This window comes from Oryzias latipes, chromosome 22 (assembly GCF_002234675.1).
Source record: "Oryzias latipes chromosome 22, ASM223467v1".
Classification (NCBI taxonomy): Eukaryota; Metazoa; Chordata; class Actinopteri; order Beloniformes; family Adrianichthyidae; genus Oryzias; species Oryzias latipes.
In genome coordinates, this window is record NC_019880.2 from 6,767,219 (window position 1) to 6,777,502 (window position 10,284).

At 38.0% G+C, this 10,284-nt stretch overlaps 1 long non-coding RNA gene across 1 annotated transcript; it reads left to right on the forward strand.

Annotated features, from left to right (window-relative positions):
- Positions 1 to 533: 533 nt before the first annotated feature.
- LOC110017170 lies at positions 534 to 8,597 on the forward strand. Its single transcript, XR_002292469.2, has 2 exons — positions 534 to 1,533; positions 6,007 to 8,597. It is a non-coding gene; the product is annotated as an uncharacterized LOC110017170 (long non-coding RNA).
- The last annotated feature ends 1,687 nt before the right edge of the window (positions 8,598 to 10,284 follow it).

Sequence of the window (10,284 nt, forward strand, 5' to 3'; positions counted from 1 at the left end):
TTACTATGCAATGTGAATATTTTAAGTGAAATGAACACATCCAGCGGATTGGGAAACTGAGCAATAAAGAAGAGGCAGCTGCACTGTTCTTTTGTGTGGAACTGTAGTATGTCTACACAAAAGTCAAGAATGTCTGACTTTCTGTACAAAAGATTTGTTTGATGCTTTGGTGTTTTGTTGACTTTAATTTTTACTGTGTAGGTTCTTTGGCCCCCTCACAAAAGCTCAAAAAAGTTAAAATGTTTTGAAATCATGCCATCATCAGTGCATGTATTTCAATACATTTTTTCTCTCTTTGTTCTGCATCAGCTGAGAAACGAATGTTTGAGTTCACTACACAAAATAGCCTGGTTCAGTTGATGAGATTAACTTATGGAGGCCAACAAAGTTGCTCCCATCTCTGACAGTTGGACAACCCATAACCACAGCTGCATCCAATGCCTGCAAAACATCTATGAACCCGAAAGAGTCGTTTTCATATAGCATATAACATAATCACCCGCAGATTCATGAGAACACCACACCGGAGACCCTCGCCGTTCATGTCACAAATGCTTTTTGTCGTCAGGCTCAGTGTGACTCCCTTGTGCTGGTTGCTAAGCAACCTCGGCTGCATTAATATGCGTGGTGGAAGGGGAGCAGGGTATACCTCTTGCCTCTGGAGTGAAAGTAACCACAACAGTGTCAGTGAAAGGCTACTGGCTCCCTCAAAGAGTCTCCCCTCTCCTCCCTCCCTCCCCTACTTATAGCCATCCAGCTTTCACACTCGCCTCAGATAGTTTGGGAACCACAGCCAGACACTCAGGTAAGAAATCAGGTTACACATTCTGTGGAGCCAAAAGGAGTTCCCACACTGGCTGCTCATTTGCATTTTTGACAATTGTTTAGGCAACATGAAAAACAAGAAAAGAACTAGTTTCAGCTGAGACATATTAAAGTTTAAAACGCTTTGAGCCTTTGATAACACATAGGAGGCTTTGGAGGCAGAGAAAACGAAGAATCGAACGCTTTTTTTTTTGTGAGCATTGCGAAATAAAGACAAAGGAAGACGGAAATATTCCCATGAAACAGCTTTGTTACCCTCCCACCCCCATCTGCCCATCAACTGACTCCATTCTTCAACTTGACATCATCCTTCCACGCAGACAAGAGGAAGAAGAAGAGAGAGGAGAAGAAGAGGTGGGGGAGTAAATAGATGAAACAAGGGGAGGAAGAGCAGAGAGGAGGTGGGCAGCACAGTTTCAGCTCTCACAAAGCCGAGGAGGGGAAAGTGACAGCAGCTAAAACTTGGCAACTAGTGAGATGAAATTCGTGGGGGAGACGGTGGAGCTCCGTGGGAGAGGGCATCCAACAGGAACGTTAAATTTGGATCTCCTGGAAGACGAGTTGCTCCCCTCTGGATCTGGTGCTGCTCCACAGCTGAAGGATGAGAGGGGGAGACTTTCATCTTAGTTACCAGGGATGTTTGAGCTCCACGGGAAGGCGCCTCCTTCCTACATCTTCAATGCTACGTTACTCCTGATGCTTTACAAAGTAAGTTTTTTAAAAATGTTAAATACCTTCATCCACACATCGTCTTTACTGTGTCATAACGTGTGATGTAAATCTTTCACTGTTTCAAAGAACTCATGGGATAAATTCTTTATAAATGTGGGATGTTTCCAGGCACTGTTGTTGTTGCATGAATCTTTGATTAAGCTTGTAAAGACACCTTGAATCCTACCTCACAATAAAACATTCTTTTTTATCTATTCTGTGCTCTTACTCTAAAATGTTGTGCCATGTTCACACATTTCAACTGGCAATCTTTAACCCAGAGCTCAGAATTTCTTTTACGTGTGTGAAAAAATATGTAAATTGGTGCAAAATAATATTTTTCCTCACAGATGAAACTCTCAAGACGTTGGAAGTTGTTTTTGGGACAAATTCTAATCTGGATTTTTGCGCTGAAAAAGCAAAACAAAACAAAACAAAAAGCAAAGATCTTCTTTCAAAAAAAAAAACGTGTTTCGTTGGTGGAAAATAGGTCAAACTCCCTATTGGCAGAACTCAATAGCTTTTCTCCGGTATGCGTTGATCAAAATTGAGTGAATGTATACAGTTTGCACATTTTTGCAGGGGAAGGGTTGTCCATACACACTGGGAGGGGCTGTGACTTGTTTTCTTTAATTCCATTTTAAAACAATGCCAAAAGCGCCTCTGCTTGTCAGACTCAGTTAGCATCTGGAGCTGTTTGACATGCTTGGATTATTCAAGTGGGAAAAACGGGTTTTACTCTGCGGATCCGATGTGAGGACGCTACTGCAGCTTTTGGAAGCTAAACTGTACAGATTTAGAGTTGCAGGTATGTCTTCAAACGATTTTTTCTGTGGTAGTTCATATGAATCCGTTTCTTCAGGTTGTGACCAGAGGCGTGAAGATTTAGTTTTGAACTTGCTTGTAAAAAAAAAAAAAAACCAAAACTTTCAAGAAATTTATTTTGTTTTGAGTAAGACTTCTGTCATCCACAGACTCTTAGAGGGACCAAACTTTATTAAATAAGTTGAAGGCAGTTGGTGAAATTTGAAATATCCCCTTTTCAGGTGACCTTAACCCCATTACCAACAAGCCCAGGATTTAATTATCTAATTATCATCAAATGCAAATAAAACGTCAGCAAATGATTTCTATGACATCCTGGTTCATTACAGCTCCTGTAATGATCCAGATCCTAAACTCTCCAATTATGAGAGACAAAGACAGTCACTTTGGGTGCATTATGATTGGCTGCCACTTTAAACTGAACCACTGACAACTGTAGAAACTGGATAAGGAGCCACTGGAAAGTGTCCAGAAGCAGCCTGATGCACAACAAACACCTCAATATACAGGTTTTTAGCCAAACCTTGTCCATCTCCCATTAGAGTTCATCACCTCGTTCCACCTCTCCCTCCTTACCTTTTCGCCACATTTCTGTATTCTCCTGTTATTTTGCTGAGTGCTTGTTTATATTTGCAACAAGCAGGCGTCTCCATGCATGAGTGCACATCCAGAGTGGCACACAAAGATCTCCATTCAGGTGGAGGAGAAAAGTCTGTTTCTTGTGCTTCCCAGGAGAGGCAATCAAAGTCTATTGTTACAGATCAGAGGAGGACTGTGTAGTTTAATGCACGGAAAGATCCAAACGCTGCCTTTATGCATGTCAAGACGACTGTGTATTTCAGGGACTTGATTTAGCTGTCACATCACAGCTCCTGTGTGGAATGTTAACATTTACTGTTGTGTAGTCTATACAGTGAAAGCATGACTAAGCATTAACACAATGTATTTTTAAGATCTTTTGTGTTCATAATCAATTTTGACTCCAAAAAGTTCCCTCAATTGGAAATCAGATCATTTTGACACCACATTTTTCCAAAACGCGTACAAACTATCAATGTTTGAGGAACTGTCTGGAAGCAGATTGAAGGTAAAATATTTTATTACACTTTATGCTGCATTTTCTAAGGATAATGCCAGATTGAAAAAATAAAAAAAATCTCAGTCATTAGTTTATTCTCTCATCAAATTAACTCCAGCTTTTTTGTAGTAGCAGACAACACACATATGGTAAAGAAAGGACTATCAATATGCATACAAATGTTGAACTCCATTTGAACTTTCACCTCTTGTAAGTCAATGCTTACATCCTTACATGTACAGACACACAAAAGTCATTTCACCATCAAACAAAATGGTACATGATGTTCCTCTTAGTTTTTTCCACCAACATATTCTTGTAAATTCTCGCAAGAAGTCAAAAAACACACACAGTCTGTCTTGCATCAGAGCCTTTTACCAAGAGGAGCAGCTCCCAGTTAGGTTTATTTTTAGTCTGCATTAGCTTACAAGCTTTTCTGTTGCTAGTTGGTGTATAAAACCCATTGACCCGCAAAAGAAGCACTTTTCTCCTGAGAGGTGTTTAGATGCCGAATTGCAAAAGCTGCTGCGGCTGCAGGCTAAAAACACACAGCTAGTTTTTTAATACTGCACCCTAGGCAACATATATCAACACACACACACTCACACACCTGTGAAATCTCACAGATGAGGGCTTGCACTCTCAGAACATGTATCAGAGGAGTTTGATGGTTGAAGAAAAACACAGGGAGCATAGTGTAAGGATTTCATGTTTTTCGCCGTTTTTTTAGAGCGCGTGTTTCTCACACTCACCAAACATCAGAAATCTGCCAGTACTCTTCAGCTGATGCCCAGGATGTCAGTCAGATGAGAAGTGGTATCTGATATCTGAGTACAAAGCACATTGGCAGTCCTACTGACCCCCCCCCCCCCAAACAAAAAACAAAAAAAAAACATGTGGTATGGAGGGACAAACAGGAAAATGAAAAAGGAGGAAAGATTTACTCACTTTTTATTACAAAGTTTTTGTAGCACTTCCGATTCTACTGCATTGTGAATAGATGAATTAGGCAGGTTCGGCTCAGGGAGGAAATCACACCAGAACCTGCTTGGCTTTTCAAAGATCAATTCAATTCAATTTAATTTGTATAGCCCAATATTACAACAATAGTCGTATCAATGGGCTTCATACCGATAATTGTATAGTGAACATGAAGTTATGGAATTCAATCGATCAGGGCTGCTCCTTCCTGGTCCTTGAGATCTACCACCCTGACTGTTTTCCAGATCTCCAAGTTCTGCTAGCTGCTGATTAGCTCAATCAGATGTCTCCACATTCAATCAGCAGTAAGCAGTGCAGGGAGAGCTAGAAAACAGGCAGGGTGGTAGATCTCGAGGACCAGGAATGACCAGCCCTGCAAGGTAATGGCTAAACTGGGCCTCCCTGACCCTCCTGTGACTGTATTTATAGAGTGGAAAGACATTTTGTCAAGAGCGATATTTACAAATAGCAATCATCCCACTTATTTGAATAAAGATTGTCCTCATGTTGGCAGTTGGAGTCTTACTGATTGCATGGGGTGGACAGGTCTCTTTATGCAGCTAATGCCCTCAAACAGGTGCTTCTAATTTAGGAAGTGAAGTGGAGGTGGACTTTTTAAAGGAATTCTAGCTGATAGGCAGGTGTTCTAATAATTTTTTTGCAGCAGTACCATACAAATAAATTATTTTAAAAAATATGCAACATGCTTTCCAGATTTTTTTGGGATATGTCTTTCACAGTGGACATGCACCTTAAAAGAAAATGTCAGAACCCTCCATGTGGGAGACCGGCAAGAGTTCAATAGAAATTCGCGTCTGAGTTGTGGGCAGGACTGATGTCCCACCAACACTTTGTTTACTCTCTCTCCTGCTAGCTTACAGCCCCTTACAAACCCAACTCAGCAGTGCAACAAAAAAGGATAGCAATATCAGAGCTTTGCAGACGCACAGTCGTGAGTCAGATCAGCTCAGATGAGGAAAATGAAGATGTTAACGTATCTGTCTGTCCACTAGTGGATGCATCAGAATGGAGTGGAGCAGGAAGGTTTTGGCCCACCCATTTCAGTTGATGTGTCACAAATATGAGCTTTTTCAAACTTCATTTTTTCATCTATTTCATAACAATTTAAGTAAAAAAAATTTAATTTAAATTCTATTATACATGCCCTCTATCATGAGAAAAATGCTACAACTACACGTTCAAATCAAAAAGACAGTTTTCATTGGAGTGGGTCTTTCAATGCTTCAATGAACCTCCTTCTTTGGTCTTCCTCTAGGCAAACCTCAACAGAAACCTTAGATGTTTCTCTGATTCAATCTTCAAACATCTAAAATGAAGTGTTCTTTGATGTATTCACTCCTTATTTTTTGTAATTCCTAAAGAAAATCCCAAAAATCTCTCACCTCTTCAACCTCCAGCTTTGCCTTTTGTCTCTTTCTCAGCACTTTATATTTTGAATTAATGAAGCCGAACAGAATACAACGGTAAACCAAACATCTAAATTCAGACAAACCACATCATAAATTGAACAGAGATTTTGTTTTGCCTTTTTGTAAACCTTTTCTTCTCTCATCTGCCTATTCCAGACTGGCCTGAGACGAAAACTGTAGAATTTTCCAGGGAAAATGGTAAACACTGTCCACAGTGATGAAGAAAAGGGAATTCAAGACAAGGAAAGTAAGGAGGAGAGCATTTTGGCCATGCTGGGCATCATTGGGACCATCCTCAACTTGGTGGTGATAATCTTTGTCTACATCTACACAACTTTGTAGACTAACTCCTGGTAAGCATCAAGAGGGTGCACAGCAGAGGACTCTCAAGACTCCAAGCAGCTGTGAGAAAACATGGGGGGAGCCAGGATGAGGCTGAACTTTTCCAGTGCCAGCAAGCATCTAAAAATGTGTGACTGCCACACGGCATCTATCCGGCAGCACTTTGAACAATGGAGACAATGGAAAACTTTCATGCTCTGTTTGGATTTTCTGGTAGAATTGTACAGAATATTGGATCCACTTCTGACTTGTCAATATCCATAAAGAAAACAAAAGACAGAACATTTCTAATTTTTAACAAAATGTGGAATTAAATGTCTAGTTTGAAAAAGAGCATCTCATCAAGGGATTTAGGAGCAGAAAAATTAACCATGTTAGATTTGCTTTCATTTGGATAATGATGGAGAGAACAGCAATTGCAATTTTTTTATTGTTTTTATTTTTAACCTTTACAAATATCTATATAGACAAATGTTAAAAAGAAGCGTGTCACAAATGTTTTATTTAAAACGAGTGATTGTTTGTCTTGTATAAAAAATAATCCAAATTTAAGAAAAATTATGAAGTTTTGTGAAAATGGGTAAACTAAGAACAAATAAAAACGAGTTTGAGCTAACAACTCATTCACAATTGAACATGATTGACATAAGATAATGTTTAAGCTGTGAAATTTTCCAAATTGTGTGCAAAAAACTAAGTTCCTCTAAATTTGACCCATACAACACATCTCCATGTGTGGAGATGGTGTTTGGTCCTAGTCGGATGTAGATTTACTCTCTTTAGAGTTTTTGGTCATCTTTAATGCATAATAATGCTATTTCAGATTCTCTTTACGGGTGAAATATCTGGACTTTGTGCAAACCAATTCAGGACCTTGACTTGTCTTGATTCAAACCAATCAGTTACAAGAGGACCTGGCTGCAGACAAAAGCATGATGCCCAGACATCAATAGCCTGATGTTTCCCACTCCTCCTCATTTCCGACTAAAAACACTCCTTTTTTGGTCATAAGACTAGTTTGACTGGTGACCCTGACAATTACGTTTCTTACCTTTAACACCGAAGATGTCTCTGTCAAAACCACCTATGCTCTTTGACATACCGGTACTCCTTCCGTGATCAATGTGAATCAGCTGCTCCGCAGAGAAAAGCAGCTTTGTGCTTGTAAGCAACACTTTAAAGTGACTTTTCACGGATAAGCAACACAGCAACACATTACATAAAGCATTGCAGACGAACGCAAAACTGGTTTTCGACAGAATAAGCTGAATCATGTTGATCACGTTTATAGTTACTGTTGTCAAAGGAAGGTAAACACTGGAGCTAAAGCTCTGGTGAAAAAAGGGTTAACAGTTTTACAAACACTTTTTTAAAATCAATTGTGAAAGGAATGAAACGATTACAATTTTTTTTGCCCCGTTTAAAGCTTTTTTTGCACATTAAACTGTCTGCCCACATTAAAAAGTTTTAATAAAATGTGTTACAATATTAAAAACAGATTTTGTTTGGAGTGGAACACTGCAATAACATGTTTGTATACTTTATCTTTAAGCCGTCATAGTTTGTTTTGTAGCATGCAAATAACCGAAACCCCTGACATTTATGCTGATCTAAGGTCTCCTTACCGACAAGAATGTTCCAAATGGATCAATCTTCACTCCTGAAAGACTCTGCTCTTCTAACTTATGTCCTTTTTTTTAGCTAATTATGTTGCAGATGTGACATCAGTGAATTTATTAAAATAGAAAGCACTTTCCAGCTGAACATTTTGAAGTTTCTGGCTTTTTTTGGCCCCAACTACTTTAAGACTCTTTGCACATGTGAAATTTAACATGATCTTAAGAAGTGCTAAACAGTGTTATTGTGTCATCTATGGGTTTTTTCAAGCAAAATACTGACTGATTTGATTTAAAAACCTATTAAGTTTTTATTTCATTTTGAGTAATGTCCCAAGTTCCAAAATACATGGACTCGGTGGAGGGTTAACAGTTACATTGCAAAAATAAGTAGCACTAATTTGAAATATCCTAAATGAATTACACATAAAAGGTGTAGAACTATAAGGTGTAATAGAAAAATCTTTGCATATATTGGAAAATATCTGGATTTACAAGAAAGTCCAAATGATGACCATAACATGAACTGTTTCTCCCAAATGTATATAGAACCTACGGTTTGTCAGTTTATTACAGGCATTTATTAGCCATTTATTGTAGTTTATAAATAAGTGATTTAAATTAGAATTTTTGTGTTGACTGTCTGCCTTAAAACTGAAAGACATTTTTTGTGATTTATAAAACGATAATGTCATTTAGCTGTGAATTATTTTGACCTTTGTGCTTCACTAACACACTGACTATACTCAACTCTTGAGTCATGCAACATTAAACTTTGTACTTCTTTGAGTTTTCTGTGATTTGACTTTTTCACTCTTGAGCCAAAGAATGTCTTAAGACATTTCCAGAGCTGCAGCAGGAGCAAATAATCACAAGAATTTGGGGTCACTTCAAGTTTTTAGGTGTCTGCAAAGTTTAATGCAACCTAACGTGACTATCCAACAAAAAAATAATAAGTACTTTTTTTCATTACATTTATTTAGGAGTAAATTCAGTATTGATAGAAAATATTTGACAAGTTGGAAAGTTCCAATACCAATCTTCTCTTTTGATAAAATGACTCGCTCAACCTATTTATGGCTAAAACTGGTGGCTCACTCGGCTGCAAAAGCCTTTATAAGAGACGCAAAACTGAAAGAATTATGAAAAGAATGGCTATGTTGGACTTGTAAATGCTATAGAAACTGGATAAAAGGTTATCTTAAATTTGACTGGTTTTTATGATGTTTCAGGAATTTTGAATGAAAGTTCCATATCTGCAGTGTCAGATTCTCCTTTTTGTCTCCCAAACCCACTTATCCCTTGTGCTATCCTAGGCACTTAAACATTGGGAGTTGGGTCATCTAGACCCACTAGACAGTGCGCTGAACCTTTTTTCTTCAATGATTTGTGAACCTCACTGGTGTCCATGGAGTACGTGAAATCTTTCCACCTTTATCCACCTTTGTCATGGTAGGGAGAACACACCAATGCAAGGGGGGTGGGGTCATCTAAGATAACACAAGGGTTAAAGTATTGGTGTATTTTTTGCACTATACAGCTTGTCAAGATGATATTGAGAACAGTGTGAGACAAGGTTAAGATGGGTTTCAACACTCAAGAAACTGTTCTTGTAGTAATTTTATGGTCAAAACTCCTCCAGCAAAAGCACTGATTGTGTTTCGAAAAACAAAAACAAAAAAAAAAGAGCTAAAGTTTTAAGACACTCTGGAGACTCCATACCGTCATAATGATTATAGAAAGTCTTCGTGAGTTTTTTAAAATATGTAAGTTGTGTTGTTTATGCGTAAAGACAAATGAAAAAGCATTTAAAAGTAAAGATACAAAAAAATACAGATTTAAGATGTTTTCATTTGTTTGTACATACACACATACAGGGAAAAGAATATACAGTCTAGTTATGAAAATGTTTAGAGTTTTCATTAAGCTTTATTTTCTATTCAGTAGAACAGTGTATGTATGGATGGGTGGGAAAATAAAAAAATCTTATTAGAGGTTCTTATTAGAGGTTGAATGTGTTATCATGTTATCACATTATCAGAGAGATTTATTTAATAGACAGGTGGATGGACCAATTAGTGGACTAAACTCCCTTTTCAGATAGTTGTTTAGTTGGGCGAAGCAAACCCCAGCCAGGTGACAGTCAATGTACACATGCACAGGTGACTTCAGAGATCGTCCAGTGAATAAATGTCAATAGATTTATATCACCTTCAAAAATCTTCTGAACAAACGATTTGATGCAAATTACTTTTGGATACTTGTAAATGACAAAGAAAGGCTTCAGACCAACGTTTTGACATTTACTTCATTGTGCTTTGTAATGCCAAAACGATTTCTGATAGAGAAGTAGTATATATAAATAGGAGCATACTGGTATAATCCTGTTGGAGGCAAATATGAAGAACACATCTTGGTATTTTTTTTTTAATATAATGGATTAGGCAATGAACCAAGAAAAAACCCACTCATTTGA